The sequence below is a fragment of the Apteryx rowi genome, unplaced genomic scaffold (assembly GCF_003343035.1).
Source record: "Apteryx rowi isolate R43461 unplaced genomic scaffold, aptRow1 scaffold_317, whole genome shotgun sequence".
In the NCBI taxonomy this organism is placed as follows: Eukaryota; Metazoa; Chordata; class Aves; order Apterygiformes; family Apterygidae; genus Apteryx; species Apteryx rowi.
In genome coordinates, this window is record NW_020449608.1 from 795,698 (window position 1) to 811,698 (window position 16,001).

The 16,001-nt window shown below is 42.3% G+C and overlaps 1 long non-coding RNA gene across 1 annotated transcript; it reads right to left on the bottom strand.

Annotated features, from left to right (window-relative positions):
- Positions 1-1,469: 1,469 nt before the first annotated feature.
- Positions 1,470-15,743, bottom strand: LOC112968442. Its single transcript, XR_003254351.1, has 3 exons — positions 15,556-15,743; positions 3,386-3,456; positions 1,470-1,549 (listed from the first exon to the last, which is right to left on the bottom strand). It is a non-coding gene; the product is annotated as an uncharacterized LOC112968442 (long non-coding RNA).
- Positions 15,744-16,001: the final 258 nt, after the last annotated feature.

A 16,001-nucleotide genomic window follows, 5' to 3' on the forward strand; every position in this document is an offset into this window, starting at 1 on the left:
CTCTTTCCTCAGACATTTTGAAATACCTAGGGTTCATATGTTGCACCCAGCTTTGAGCAGAGGTTTGCTGATAGAAGAACAAGTTTAACAAAACACTGCAGGACAGGCTTTCAAAAGGGGTCTACACTGGTTAAACAGAACCACTGCTCTGTGTGAGACTTTTCCCAAGACATCTCTGGGTGCTGAGTCAGACCAGAGCAAAGCACTTTGAAAGACTTGGACTCCAGCCATTCTACCTCACCTTCAAATACTTTGAAACTGGGGGACAAATATATTTTCTGCTTTCCTTATAACATATTTTGATCAAGCGCTTTTTATTCTGCTGCAGCTACAACCATAAGAGACTCGTCTGTCTTTCTTGCATTACAGCCACATAATTTCCACGTGAAAATGATTTCTGATGAATGTAAAATGATTACAAATTCAGYTTTAGTAAATGTAGTTCAAAAAAAGTGTTTTACCTGAAAGTTGCCCAGTGGCAACAGGTATTACTTTGTATGGAGACCTGGAAAAATCAGAGAGGGCTGATATTAATAACATTGAGAAAGCAGTTTGCATTTCATATTTCTACTCCCTGAGAAATAGGAAGAAATATCTGAATATATTCTAAGCCTGCTCAAAATCTGTCCATTAAAATATGGAACTGGCACTTTTAATCAATGCATGACCCTCCATTTTACAACTGAACTAGTGCATGAAGAGATCTTGATTGTACTGTACAGTCACACCACAAACATGGCAAAACAGCCTCCTCTTTGGCAAGTCTTGATAGCTTGGAGGCTGAGATGGTGAAGAAATTGTTGCAGGCCAGAAGGAAGCTCCAGTGGTGGGGACCATTTTTTTGTTTGATGTTTGCACAGCACCATGTGCAATAGGTCCCTGCCACTCTTGGGGCTTCAGCACATGGCATCAGTGAAAATATTAGCAATGGTAGGTAATAATCAAATATGTAATGGAATAAGCAACAGCAAAAATCATAACTGTGAGTAGTCAGAGTGAAAATAAAACTGGAAGGCTGAACAAACAACAGGAAGCCCAGGAGCAAAAGAGAAAGGGATCTGGAGACAGAAGGGGTCAAGCATGGAAGAGTCCTAACCTCATAAAAGACTTTGACTTGTCTTTGCAAATAATGTCATGGTTGGGTTCTAAAGGAGCCATAAAGRAGATGGAGCAAACAAAGGAGCTGGGGTCCTTGAGAGCAAACAAAGTGGGAAGGGAACAGATGTTCTACGTTAAATACTTAAATGCAGTATTTTTCCTCAGACAATTACTCCTACTTTAATAACAAGGAAAAATCTTCAAAACTAGGAGGCATTAGTGTTATAAGCCAGTGTGTAATTCTTGCTGTCATCTCCCTCCCTCTAGACAGTTGCTCACATCACACTGTATACAAGAGGCATTTGCAGCCAAACAAAACCCTTTCCCTTGGGCTTGACTCCATTTTCTGAGAGCAACTTCCAGCAAGGCTTACCTCTCTGAGTTTGCGGGCATTGTCGGATCAATGGATACCATGCAATTGTCTGCCGTCAAAAGGGAGATTGTTGTGTTCCTGAAAGGTATGTTTCAAAGAGGTTTATTTGACCTAGAAATGTTGGCTGAGATTTTGCACTGCTGCTTATGATACATGGCCATTTTCTCTCATGCATCACTCCCATTCTGGCCTGGCACTATCTCATACCTGTTTTAGCTGGAAGGGTCAAAGCACAGGACAGGGTAGGCTTGATGTTTCACCCATTTCATTTACCAGAAATGTTTCTGACAAAATATAAGTGTGATCATCTCTGATCTTGGAGCAAACTTTGCTCCCTGCTAGCTCATGTATTCTGTTGAATCATCAGCTAATGACTTCTATTAAGTAGCTACGTATGATGATACATCAATTAGGCAGCTCTATGAATGTCTTGAAATTGTCTGGTTACTCCTTTACAGAAACAAACAAAACAAAAGTCTTTCTAAATAAGAGACCTTTTTTTTTTTTTCATTATCTGGTGCTAAATGTGATCTCATAGGCTCAGATGTAAACCTTGGTGTTCTCCAGGAACCTGACTGAAATGTACAGTTCTTTGGAAGTCTCTGCTTAAAATAAAACATCAAATATACAGTCATCATCCTGTTCATGAATGACTCCAACTGCTAAACAAAGTTGCCTGGGTGATGGAGTGGAAGTATTTGACATCATAGACAAATGAGAGTTATCAACCTCTTTAATGTCAAATGGGAGGAAATAGCAGGGATAAACAGGGCATTAATTCTGTCCTGCAGCTTATGCAAATTCTGGGTCAATATAGTCCAATTTGTACTTCAACACCTAGAGTTAGAGTCATGCAATAAACCCATGATTCAAGGGTTGGCCTGTTTTTCCTGTGCATTTTTGTATTGTAAACTTGTATATACAAAGGTAAAGACTATGGCTTATTGCATGCTGTTGTGCACCTGGCCTGTGCTGCTGAAGTCCCATAGACAAACAACAACTGCCCTCTTCTAGGTGTGGATTTGCGACCTGGTTAAAGGGCTGTCTTCCCCCTGTGCCGCTGTCTAGGACAGGTAGCACAGAGGTGACTGGGGGCTATACTATACCATCCTCTTCCATGCCCTTTCCTCCCCCATCTTATCACACAGCTACATCCAACCCAGAATTCCTCACAATACACTGGTTTAAGTTGGAAGATGCTCTATGCATGGAGGGTAGGAGAAACAAACTCTACAAGAAATTTCAGCAAGAGAGATGCATCGAATTTACAGAATAACATAAATTAGAAAATATGTGGCTTGGCCAATGGATTTTGGAATATTTCTGTGCTGTAAAAGTTTTCTGTTGGATACTTTGTGTTTGAATATCCCACACCTGGGATTATATCGTAGTGTGTCTAAATATAAAGCTTATCACCTAGTGGCAACATTTCTGATTCTCCCCAATTTTTTCCCTAAAAAGCAGGTTCTAAAATTGTGGTTGCATTTTGCTTGATATGGGCAAGACCGTAGTCCTGAGGTATAATGGGTATGTGCACAGAGCCAGTATGTACTCTGGGCTAGAATTCTGGCTTTGCTGGCTTTTTTAGAACAGTCTATGATTTGATTCTATTCTATCCTATCCTATCCTATCCTATCCTATCCTATCCTATCCTATCCTATCCTATTCCATTCCGTTCCATTCCGTTCTGTTCTTTTAAGCGTACTCAGCATTGAGGCAGCTATATCCCTGCCAGAGTTTCATACACTTTTCCAGTTGATGCTGTGTTGCCCCAATTTCTTCTTCCAGCAAACTGGAATGAGAGCAAAACCTGAATAGCAGGTAACTAGATCATTTTGGACTTGTCTCTGAATTGTCCCTAGAAGTAAAGGAACAAAAGTGAAATGAATGTCACAAATGAAAAGAGAGACCTACCTTGGTAATCCTGTTGCAATGCAGAAGAGGTCCATAATATCTTTGGAGTTGCAGTATTTGCTAAAGATCACCTTCCAAAACGAATAGCAGCAAGGGAAAAATGAAGACAAAGGAGAGAAAGGACAGTTAGTTCCCAGTGAGATATAAACTCTATTCAGGCATGAACTGGGCTACTTTTAAGGATCATCCTACCATTTCAATTATCTGATTTGGCCTGTGAGCTGGAATATTTCTCTACTCCTGCTTTAATACCTGTGTTTTTAGATAAAGAAGGCTCTGGAGACCTAATCGTGCTGTTCAGAAGTGGAGCAATAATGTATGTGAACTGCCAGCAAAAGGTATCTCATAATACTGTAGAGCTGCAGGATGATAACAACCACAAATTTCAGAAAGGAACAATCCAGAGTTAGGAAGAAAACAACCCAGATTTAGGAAGGTCTTTCGATGGTATGAAAGGGCACTGCTATTTGGATTACACCAGCTTAAGATAGTTTTAAGCAGAATAGAACTTTTTTCCCCCATTTGTGCCAAATTCCCTGCAGTCTGACAGACTGCAGTGTTCCTGCTGTTTGGCCAGAGGTTGGACCTTGAAATCTGAAATTTGCCACTTTTATCACCCTATTCCTCCCACCACCTCTTTATACACCTGCCCTTGCATGCATACAAAGCAACCCCTGGGTTCAGAGCACTGTTTGAGCTGGAAAGGCAAGCACCTGTAGGTTTGGAAAGGGCAGCATTAAGTCTGTGAATGCAACATTCACTTGACCTCGTTGTGATACAGCCTTTAATGACACAATCCCATGGTATGATTTTCCCCAGATTCCCGCTTCCTTCAGGGCACATGGCAATGGTGCTCACTGATTGAGAAACTCTTCTAGGTTGTGTCTTCTAGTTGTTCTTGGGCAGCGGTGGTGGGCCAGAGAGCCTGTCTGAGTATAATTTATTGATTATGCTGGAGGTTTTGAAAGTGCTGTGGAAATAAAATGCCTCACTGTAGTTGAGTCTGGCTCATCTTCTCAAAGCCAAGAACAATAGAGAACAGTGGGTCTTATTTGTCTGGGAGTTGCTCAAGTTAATGGTGTGACTGCAGGCTACAGAAGCCAGTTTGTCATGGCAGAGTGGGGGAGGCTGTRGTCTGGAGCAGTGGTTTCCCTGGGCAATTGTGGATCTCAGCTCCCTTGCACCCCGCCCCCCAGAAGAAAAAAATAAAGTCACAGGACCTTAAAGTTCAGGATAGAGTAGATCAAAGGGACTCACAGAGACCTATTAACTCATCTATAATAAAACTCATGAGGAGAAAGAAAGTGGTATTTTGCAGACAAGAACTAAGGCACAGGCTGATGATGGTAAAAAGTCTCCTCTCCTTGCAGGTGCCTAGTTGGAAAAACTGTTTTCCAAACTGCATAATCATTCTTCATATCTGGTATTTTCAGGCACAATTTCCATTGCCTTTCATTGCAGGTGTGAGTTCTCAGCTTGTCTGTGGATCAGACTCAAAACTGGTGACCCAGAAAATGAAGAATGTGTYGTCAGGGACTGCCTTTGAACAGTTTGTTTTCGCCAACTTGCCTCGTGTCACTTCTGAATTCTGGGGCAGACTCTGTGAGAGAAGCCAGTTCTCGGGGACAGTGTTCAGCTGCTCCGCTCAGGGACCCTTGCTGGCACTTCCTCAGTCTCCTGCCTCCTCCACAACACACACTGAATAGGAGGAGGCAGGGTCTCTAGACAGCAAGTGCTGCTGCCCCAATCCTCTGATTGACTCAGTTGAGCAGCGTCTCTGCATTCAATGAGGCAAGGACCATGCTGGAAAAATAACGTGTCATTATGTAATTAAAGACCCTTTCAAAATGTCTTGCCCAGACATTCCCAGCCTGCCCTCAAGCCGCAGCTCCATACCCCAGATATGTAGCCTAACCAGTCCAAGGTCTAGGTTGAGACTGATATGATCATGACTTTTGCAATGATTTTTTGAAATTTAAGGAACCTGTTCCCAATGTCTTTCCTTCTAAAATATTGGAAGAGTCCTGACATAACTGCAAGAACTGACCACGCTGGTTCAGTCCTATTGCGCCTGAGGTGTGCTACACTAAATACAAGGCACAATTCTTTTCAGTTCTGATGCTGAAATAATGCTTCAGATCTTAGTTTTCACCGGTAGCTAAAAAAAAMCCCAAACTTTTATTCTTTAAGTGTGTGCTAGGGTTTTTGTGGTACAGAAGAGAACAATACTGGTGACCTCAAGAGATGGTTATGACTGATACATAAGTAAATATCCACCTTCCCTATTTTCCAACCTGGATGAAATTACACTAGATAATACATTCAGATTATAAAAACTCAATGTGGATGATTGCTGAGATAGTTAATAACTCTGACTTGGGAAATGGGTGCGATTAAAGCCCAGTRCATCCCAAAAGGCTGTTTTGATAATCACCACAATGATTCACCCTTGTTTATTAAAATCAGCAGCAATCAAAGCAATAAAGCATAGTTAATCGAGTTCAGACAGGACTGAAACCCTGCTTCTTGCAAAGCACAGCATCCTGTTGGAGTGATAGCTGCTAAAATTGGCTAACAGAACATTGGAAGGCTGTTTTTGTACCAAGAACTGATACATGCAATAACTGAGCAGATGTTAATTGTGGCTGAACACAGGGAAAAGGCTTGTGATGTGCTGGGAGTGCTATTTCAGGTAGTGAGATTTCTTATTCTGGAAATCAATTATTATTGACTGGGACAGATGAGAGAGGGAAAGATTAAAAAATAACTTTAAAAAAGCATTAAAGGTTAGAAAGTCAGCCTGACTCATAGAAAGCAGCAGGAGCTTTCAATGCATTGAGGTTGAATTTTAATACTTCCTTTTACTCCATGTAATAGGTAAGTGTGGGAAGCAAAACAAAGAATGTAGATATTATTTTGTGGATTGTGAGCTATCTCTGTACATGCTTTTTAGCTTTCCCAAACTTGACATTTTTACTGAAGTTTGCTAGAAGTGGATTTGTGAATCACCCACTGCATTTTGATACTCATCTCAGGATGTAAATGGTTATCCTCAGCTGTTTTTCTTTAATTAAAGAGCATATGCTACTAAAGTTCTCTTCTTTTGCAACCTGCTGAGCTTTTCTGACCAACTTCCTTCAGTTTTAAAGCAAAGCAGACAGCCTCAAACATTTCCCAGCAATATGCAATTGCTCCTGTTATTGCCTGCAGGTTTATGTTCCCAATAAAGTCAATGTCAGCTGTGCTGATGACTTCAGTTGGAATGTATTTTGGAGAGGGGAGAGGACAGCCTTCATAGTGTGTACTATTGATGGCTCCAGCACAGTATARGAATCCTATTTGCTTAAAGTCCATTATCATTTCAGGGACATTAGCACCATGCAGCAAATATAGTGACATTTGGCCTGCAGTCGTACTTCACCTAGCTGGGACATGTGGTTTCTCCCATGACCAGGGAAGGTGGTTGACCAGTAGCGCTGAGGACAGCCAACTTCCATGTGATGAAACTGTGCCCATTCTGCCCTCTTCTCTGTGTGCTCTTGGCACTGGGAGGTGAAGCAAGCATCTTACCTAGCCTCATGAAGGTGTCCTTGCTCGGGCAGGTGTCCTGAAGCCATTGCTGTTCGGCCCAGGTCTGCATGATGAGATTTTTCTGGCATTTACTGTTTTTGGGCTTGATCCAGATGCGTGAGTTAGCACAGAGGAACTCCACTGCCCTTCAAACCTGCCTCAGCTGCTTCTAACCACAGTCACCTTCTTGCTTAGGTCCTCTCTTCCTATCCTAGGGTGGCAAGCCACTGCCAAGACGTGTCTCTCAGTGTCTCATTCCCTGCACTAATGCCCAAGCTGGAAGAGATCGGTGTTCAGAGCAGGACTGAGGCCTTGCTACGGAGTGTAACCAAGGCCAAAGACAGAAGACATCAGCAGCTTATGAAGTGTGATAGTGGGCTAAGATCACCCATGTGCAGGGCATGGACAAGTTTTCGCATAATATGCATCAAAAAGATGAATAGTTTGACACAGGCCAGTGCAGCCTGAAGAAGCCAGGGATGTAGTTCCTGACACTCCTCATGTAAGGAAGAACTGGACACAGGGACTCCAGTGTTGCCTGGTGGTAAGGTAGTGTCCTGCAGGCTGAGCCAACACAAGGCACTCAGTCAGCAGGGTCATTTCTGTAGGAAAGGTAGAGCCCAAATCATATGAGTAGAGTCACACAGGAGACAGACCACACAGGAAAGGGAAACAAAGGCCCCTGCTTCATTTTGCAGATTAACAACTGAATGCCCTGAGGATGATCAACCACATATAAATCCTGTTAATTGCATGTCCCTTGGATTTGTGCCAGGAGGAAAAGAACGTGTTCCCCCAAAATGATACAGCATCTACAAACAGTTAGTTTCATCTGTTAGAGCATTAACGTTTATTTCATATTTTGGTCCTTGTTTCCCCTTATTGTTAGCAAAACTTCTACCATGTATAGAAAAATGACAGGAAGGCTAGTCTCCCCTGAATGCTTAGCTTGATAGTTTTAATAAGTTGCCATCAAAACCAAGAAGTAGCCATTTGATTTAAGTATGGAATGCTGTCTGCCTGCCTTGGAGAATAACATGAAGGGGAAAAAACAGAATGAATAATAACTGAGACTTTTTGGAGTGGAAATAATATTTTGATGAAGCATGCAGTGACTGGGAAGCAGGACAGTGTGACTCAGTAGGGATGTCTCTTTCCTAGCCCAGAGCTCACATCTGTAGGTCTGAAACTGTGGGTTGGTTACTTTTCTGGGGACAGTTCTGCACTGTTTGAAACATCTTCCTCCTTCTCTCTTAATCCATAGTACCCACCTCTGGTAGGGGACAAGGATTTCAAGACCCCTCTTAGAAAGAGTAGATTAAGAACCCCRGTGCTATGGCCGGTTTCCCCAATCAGAAAAGCAGTTTAATATTAAAGGACTGTATTGGAGCTACTGCTAAGGGACCACAGAGCACACACTCTGCAACCTGCCAGTTYACAACTAATCACATTATACTTCACATTCAAATATGAAGAGTAAAAAACACAGCCTACAAATCCAATTTCTGTTCTATATTTGATCCTCAGAACAGCTAATCCTCTCTGTAAACTGCAAACCCTGTCCAGAATGTTATCCTGTTCCGATCTTTTGTTGGTAATTGGGTTTTCTTCCAAGTATTTAACTAGCATTTGATTTTTTTTGACCATAGTAAAATTACTACATGAGTAATGGAGAAATATTTTCAAAGCCAATCTATCCTCAGTTTCCAGCCCTACTTCCTTCTGCTGGTCTCAACCTGCTGTATTCAAGACTTTTAGCACTTGGTGATGTCTTTTTCATTCAGCACAGCAAGCAATGTTCGGAATGAGAGCTGCAAGTGTGGGGTTAAAACTATCTAAAATGATAATATTTAGCTAATGAGATTGAAGGATGGTGTGTTAGAAAATAGCTCGCTAAAACTCAGTTACATATCTTGCATGGACTTTGAAATTTGTTGCTGCTCTATAACAGCAGTTTTCATGGAGGAATTTTGAACTGCTAAAGCAGAATGCTGACAGGAAAGTCTACATTATGATTTTCTCTTTCTCTCAGGCAGTCTTTGTTGTCTATATCAAAATGAAGTAGGTTTAAGAGCTTTTAGATGCTGCTCTATAGAAATCACTGGAARGAACTAATTTTTCTGAATTTGTAATCAAAAAGGTCTTCCTGAGAAAATAGCAAAAAGAGTACCTACCTTATCAGTCATAGTTCCCAACATACAGCAGAAGCCCTGCCTAAAACCCCATATCTAAACCTCTCCCAGGTTTCCCATCCTTTGAATTTCAGATACAAGTATTATAGCGTGAGCCCAGCTATATCCAAAATATCTGTCTACACTTCTTTATTTCTTGCACTAATTAACAGTTGATATTTGGAAAACCACTCCATTTTTCTGGGCTTCAAATGTTAGACAATATTAAAAATAGTACACCAGATTTGCCGTTTGATGCAGTAGGAACTTCACCAAGAGAGGAACGGAAAATAAGTGTATGTGTGTGTGCATGCATGTGGGTGTGTAGAAAAGAAAGAGAGAGAGCCCTGATCTAAGAATCTGAACAAAAATAATAGCAATCCTAAGCTTTTCAACACCCCTTCTGTTAGACAAAGAGGGATGTGGTAGACTATCAACAGGCAGAGCTCTGCAGTCTTGCTGATTCACACTTACCTTTGAGCAGTAGCATGGCTTGACAACATTCATTTCAACATGACACCTATGTAAAATGTACGGGTTGGATTCATCTGAASTAGTTTTAGACAACTAGATGCTAGGTTTCTTGTGCACCTTGCTCTGCCAGACTTCCTCTATTGCTGGTAGAGACAGAGGACCACTTCCAAACAGTAAATCAGCCCACACATCTCCAAACCCTGGTTTACAATGGGATGAATCAACCTCTGGAGACACCGCCCACCTCCCCACTGACTACGGGGAAACCTGCATGACTAGCTTGGGCTAGTCATCATTAACTTTAAGACGGCTATAGTTAAGTGGGATGACTCCCACCAGTTTCCTAGTAAGGTACATTACCCTGAAATGAGAGACAGGAGGCAGACAGAGCTGATGTATCAGGATCACAAGGTTCGTGGATATACGATAAGGCACAATTCCCATCCTTTATAATATTCCTGAAGAGAGAGATATGGGAAAGAATCTTTTCAGGAAAAAGAAAATGTCTATAATACTCTGATATCTGAGCACCAGGACCATCCTGAAGGTCTGTTGAGTCAGTCAGTGTGGCAGAGATTGGAGGCTCTGTCACTACGAGCAAGGAAGTATCTCATGACTTTTTAGAGATGTTGGGGCTGGTAGAGGAAATGAGGTTACATTAAAAAGAGTCTTGTGCAACCTGCTGACCACACTAAGGGACATATTGCTAACATTCAGTCTTTTAGCACTAATGATAGTAGTATATAATCAGGAACCAACAAGGCTCATTTTGAGAAGCTGAGCTAAAAGTTTCTTAATTTCTACAGCAGACATAAAAGTATTTCAACCTTTGACAAATAATTCAAATGTCTGTATTCTGACTTCCCTTAACATCAAAAGGGCACATAGCTGCTGCTGATGGAGTACTAAGTGCAATTAATCCTGTAGCACAGTAATGCATTAGACTTGAAATGTTTGTAAACTGGACAATAGGAATACTTTAGCATCAAATGTCCTCACTAAATGTGAGTGAACTTAGTCTGTGTGTCTCAAAAATACTCACAAATTTGATGTCTGACTATATGACCTGCTTGATAATAGAGGAGTGTTAGAAATGTATGTTAGTTAATAGACTAAGGAAATTGGGTGTGGTGAAAGGCCAGAGAATATAATTTACAGCTGTAAAAGTAAGTTAATTAGAAAGGTGATAGAAACAAAATGGTTTTGTCTTGTTTGTACTAAGGATCGTATGAAAGTAGCATAAACTGCTAAGGTTTCCTCATCCRAATCCTTAGGTAACACCAGCAATAGCGTGCTCCACTTACAGTTTCTGAGCATATGCTGTAATAACTATAATAGATGGCGCATGACCTCAGAAAGATAAATGCCAGTAAACAAGCCTTTCTGGGCAATGGATCTGGAGGAGTTATGGAGGAACCATGGGAGCGCCCCTGAGTGACCTGATGGGCCTAATCAGGGAGGAAGGGGAAAGGGGGAGAAGAGACAGAGGAGCCGCAAGTATTAAGTTTTCTCTCACATTTTTAAAAGCCTGTTTTTAAGACATTTTTGTTCTTTAAAATGTTGAAATATTATACAGGAGCTGTAATATGACAGAGTTTTAAAATGCTCACTGTTCAGTTTTTGCTGCATTACAATGAGGACATCTACCAGCTGCCTTAAATTCACCAAGGTCAGCTAAAATCAGAGCACCCAGCTTAGCCAAGACCACTGGCCAGACTCAGGCTGTGCTACCTTACATGCTCCATTGCCTGCAGTGATCCACCACTAGTAAAAAAATGGCCTTGATCCCACAAAAACATGCTTACGCCTCACTGTGCTACAGAAGGTTTTGGCATAGGCTTGTCCGTGTGTGGGAGGAACCTGTGAGTCCTGGCCATGCAGACTGGACCCCGAGGGCACGCCTTACCCATGTCCCGACTGCGCGTGAAATATGCCTCTGCACACCCCAGCCTCCCTGGCAGTAAGGAGCTGAAAGCATATTCCTAAATAACTAAATCCCCTGGCTTGACGGCCAGGGAGCAGGGAGCTGCAGGCACCGTGGAACACGCTTGGCCCTGCTGTGCCAAGGGAGTCGCTAGGACTGTCTGTGCAGCATTTAGGGATGCGAAAATATGTAATAGCCTTGAACCAATCATCATGCTATTATTTTTCTCCTGTGTTTTGTTTTTAATCTGAATCCAGTTTGGCGTGTTAAAAATAGCACGGTGAGCTTTGGAAAAATCTGTTGGGTTTGCTAGAGTCTAGGCATTTATACCACAGTTGCTGTTGCTCTAATTAAAAAGAAAAGCTCACATGACAAAACCATTCCTACTGGCTGACATTTCAGTGCAATAACCGCAGCACCAAAACATAATCTTGACTTTGTTCTGTTCATCATGGACCTCAGGCCAAGCGGAACAATAGCTGTGGGTGTCTCAGGGTCCTGCTCTACAGGTCAATACAGTAGAGATTGAGAAAGGTTGAACTGAATAAATTGCTTTGAGAAAAAAAAGGTTTTCTCTCTATTTGGCATCCAGAATGACTCAGTAAACCAGCAAAATGACTCCAAAATTCTTTACTTGCTTTCTGAAAAGGAAGAAAACCAGCCTGAGTGATTTTCTTGAATCTTAGACAAAGGCAGCGGTCCTTTTTTTTTTCCTAGTTAATTCAGGCTCTGTACCCTCCTGACTTTCAATCCTTGCTACAAATATGCTGTTGATTAAGACACTGGAAACAGAAATCATCTCAGATTAAGTATTTTCTCAGAGGAACTTCTTACAACTCTGCAAGTAAAGCCACTACACTGTGACATTTGAAAATGCGAGCCATGAAGCCACCCACCTGGGAACACAGTCACTGGCTGGGTCTGCTCTGTTACCATTTTGATCTCAAAGGTCAAAAGAAATTCTGATGATCCCCACAGTTTCTATGTGGAAAACATATGGGCATCAGTGTTCCATGTTGATGGATTTTTAATTCAAAACAGACTTGATAGGGATTTTTCTTAAAAAAGTAGCCAAAGGGTTAATAATGTTATGAAGGAAAATAAGATTCCAGATCTGGAGTTCCTGGCTTTCTCAAGTTTTGTAGAGCAAACCTTACTTCTCCAAAGGCAGATTTGGGGTTTTGGTGCTTGACCCCATCTAGTGGCACTCCAGGAACAATGAGAAATCTCCATACACTGTGGTAGTGTAAAGTCACCTTCCTATATGAAGCGAGGCCTTTTTTTTTTTTTTTTTCCTGACCATCTCTTCTCTTTTGCCTGACAACAAAATAGGCTGTGGYGCAGGTAGGTCATGAACATGTTGCACAAGCATGCTAAGCCATGGTGGATATGCGTGTAAGGCGTAGCGAGAGGCTTTGTGACCGGGCAAATGGGTTATGATTTGCTGTGCTTCTCTGGGCAAGAAGATCCTCTAAAAATAAATAAACCAAGCACAGTAATGCATTAGACTTGAAATGTTTGTAAACTGGACAACCAGCTTGTCTGCATGGAAATGGCCAGAGGTTAGTTGTCCCTCRCCCCGCTAGCAGAGTGGTGTGGGGAGGGAGGGCAGAGGAGATCTGGACCTGATCCCTTCCTCTCAGGCATGCTTGCTTTGGTCACCATCTTACGCTCAACCCCTAAGATGGTGCCTCCTTTATTTTAGCAGCCATTGAGAAGGATTTCAAAGCCAGTGACAATCCCCACATCCCCAGCAACTGGAGCAAAATATTGGGCCAAACCCCTTTGCYCTACCCCCTGTGCGTCTCTGTACCTGACGGCACACATACCTGTTTAGCTTAATTCAACACTCGTGTTGTAGAGCATTTTCAAGTATTCATCTGTAATGTGCAGTTTCCTGGGGTGGGGTGGTATGGTATTTCCTGGGCTTGGCTTGTTCCTTCCTTTACTCTGAGATGGAAAATAACTTCTCCCCAAGTCAGTAACATGCCCTGAGGTTGCACTGGTGTGAATTCATAATCAGGCCATGTAAGCATAAAATATATATTAAGAATCACTATTACAACCATCATTGTGGTATGCCCACATTACAATGCAAAGCTCAGCAAACCAGATGCAAGTTGGAGCTAAGCCCTTTCAAACTCAACAAACACTGCTCTAATGAAGCTCATACCTCATTACCAGGTTAAGAAGGAGTAGCTTAGCATTGATTTAATGAATTCCCTTTAGAAGCCTCAAATACTGCATTCCTTGGAAGATTAAGGGTTGCTTTTTTTTCTAATTATGTTGTTACTGAGGAGGCATGAGAATCTGTGATATGCCCTGCTTACCCCTGAGTGAACCCCATTTACTCGGTATTTTTACTGCAGGGATCCTTCCAAACATTGCACAGATGAAATTTCACATCTGACAAAAGAAACAGATAACATTTATCGAGCAAAAAACTTAATACTGACTGAGTTTGCATTTGCTTGCTTGTGCAACTGTGCCTCTTCTGTGTTTTTAGTGACAAAAGTACTCTCCAGAGACTGATTCTGGGAAATGCTTTTTTTTTTTTTTTTAAACCAGCATGGCTGACAGATAATATGATTTAATAACATGTTTAGAAATGCTCACAACCTTTTTGAAATGCCAAAACATTTTAATATTTAGCTGTAAAGGTGCCAGGGAAAGCATTGATTCTGGGGGTTGTCAGGAGACCAACTCATTAAACCCTGGCAAAACAGAAGCAGTCCCTTTCGCTTAGCAGAGCCTGTGGGCTCCTCTCTGCCAGTACGGAGGAACCCGCTGCAGCGGAGGGATCACCTTCAGTTGTAAGCCCCAGGATCAGTGAAGAGGATATTCTGCCCTGGGAAACCTTGTACAGATTTTAATTTTCCAAGGTCTTGATTCTGATTACAGACTTCTTCACTCGTGTGCTTGGAGAACCTTCTTCATCGCGGGGAACACGGTAGGTSTCCAAAGCAGTTACAAAGGGGACCATAGGCAATGGCACTGTAGGACACGATTGTAAGTATTAGCTCTCCCATTACCTTGTTTCTATGGTCATTAATACATGAAAGGGAAGGGAAAGGATTTCTTTACTGTTTGTTTTTAAAGAGGAAAAAAAAAAAGGCGAGGCTGGGTGAAATGAAGATTTAGAGCAGGAACACAAGAGGTGGATATTTGCATTTTGCAAGTCAGGCTTTACTTGCTCTTGAGCCTCTGACTGGCTTTCAGTCAGTATTACATAAAACAGGCACTTGGTTTGTGGCCAAAGAATTGCTGACAAAAAGAATATGAAGAGTTACTTACAAAAATGCTGAAGCATTTTTTCTGTTTAAAAGCAGTTGGCTATCTGCTCTACAGTGTACGAGCTCTTTCTTTTAGCCATAATACATGTTTCTCCTGCAGTTTCCCCTGTGCTGTGTACAGTGGTTAAGCAAACAAGGAAGAATAAAGTTTTGAAGCTAAAGTTTTGATTAATGTTTATCGACATTTATGAACAACTCCACGAAGGTGGCGGGGACCCAGCAGCACCACAGCACAGCATATTACAGAACAATCCAACACCTGCCTGCCACTAAACTTCTCGATAGGAAAATGCCCATCATTAAAACCCTGATAAGCAATCTCAAAATAACTCGGCACGCCGTGCTTTCCAGTTCTGACTGCTTGGGTGAAAACCGGGGAAGCACCTCTCCACAGGCAAAACTTCGTAAACACATCGAAACGGTACTCTTGGAGAGGAATCCTGCAGCGCTGCTAAACCCAGGATTCCCACACAGACCCTGAGTGCTGGCAGCACAGCGCACTCATCTCCTGCCGGTCTCCCCTTCCCCTTTAAATAAAAATTCATATACAAAGCAGAAGCCACACAAGACCCCCCCCTGCCCCCTCTGCYGCCTTTTAAAAAGAGATTTGAAGCCCACACTGGAGCTGAATGCAAACATGCGTCTAGCTTGCATTACAGAAATAGGTCTCACAGCACAGACAGCTTGCAGCCGCTGCTGTGTCCTGAGACACTACTTGGTGAAAAGCAACAAAAGTACCTTTTGAATTCTTCCATCAATATCCAAATAAATACACTTGGGCCGGTAAGTTGAGGAGGCAGATCCCATCTTGCTACAGTTGGGCTTTTACTGGACTTTTTTTCCAGTGCCAAACAGAGCAGAAAAAAGGTTTATCCTAAGAAGCTGAGCCACCACTGCCTGACAGTTTGGTGTCCCTGCTCTTCTGTATAACACTGTACTCTCATTCTGGGCAGGTCCCTCCTCTCACATGCATGCATTTTGCTGTGTCTTTGTCTCTCTGCCACCTCCTTTTAGTTTTGCTTCCCTCCAAATCCAGCTGCCTCGGACAGACAGCGAAAGGCACAGGCTCCAGGTCCTATCTGCAAGTGCCCTCCTGATTCCCATAGCAACAACCTCTCTTGGCTCTGGGGCTGAGAGCTGCAGGGCGTTCGCACTGCAACCCTGAGAGCCCAGGGCTGATGAGC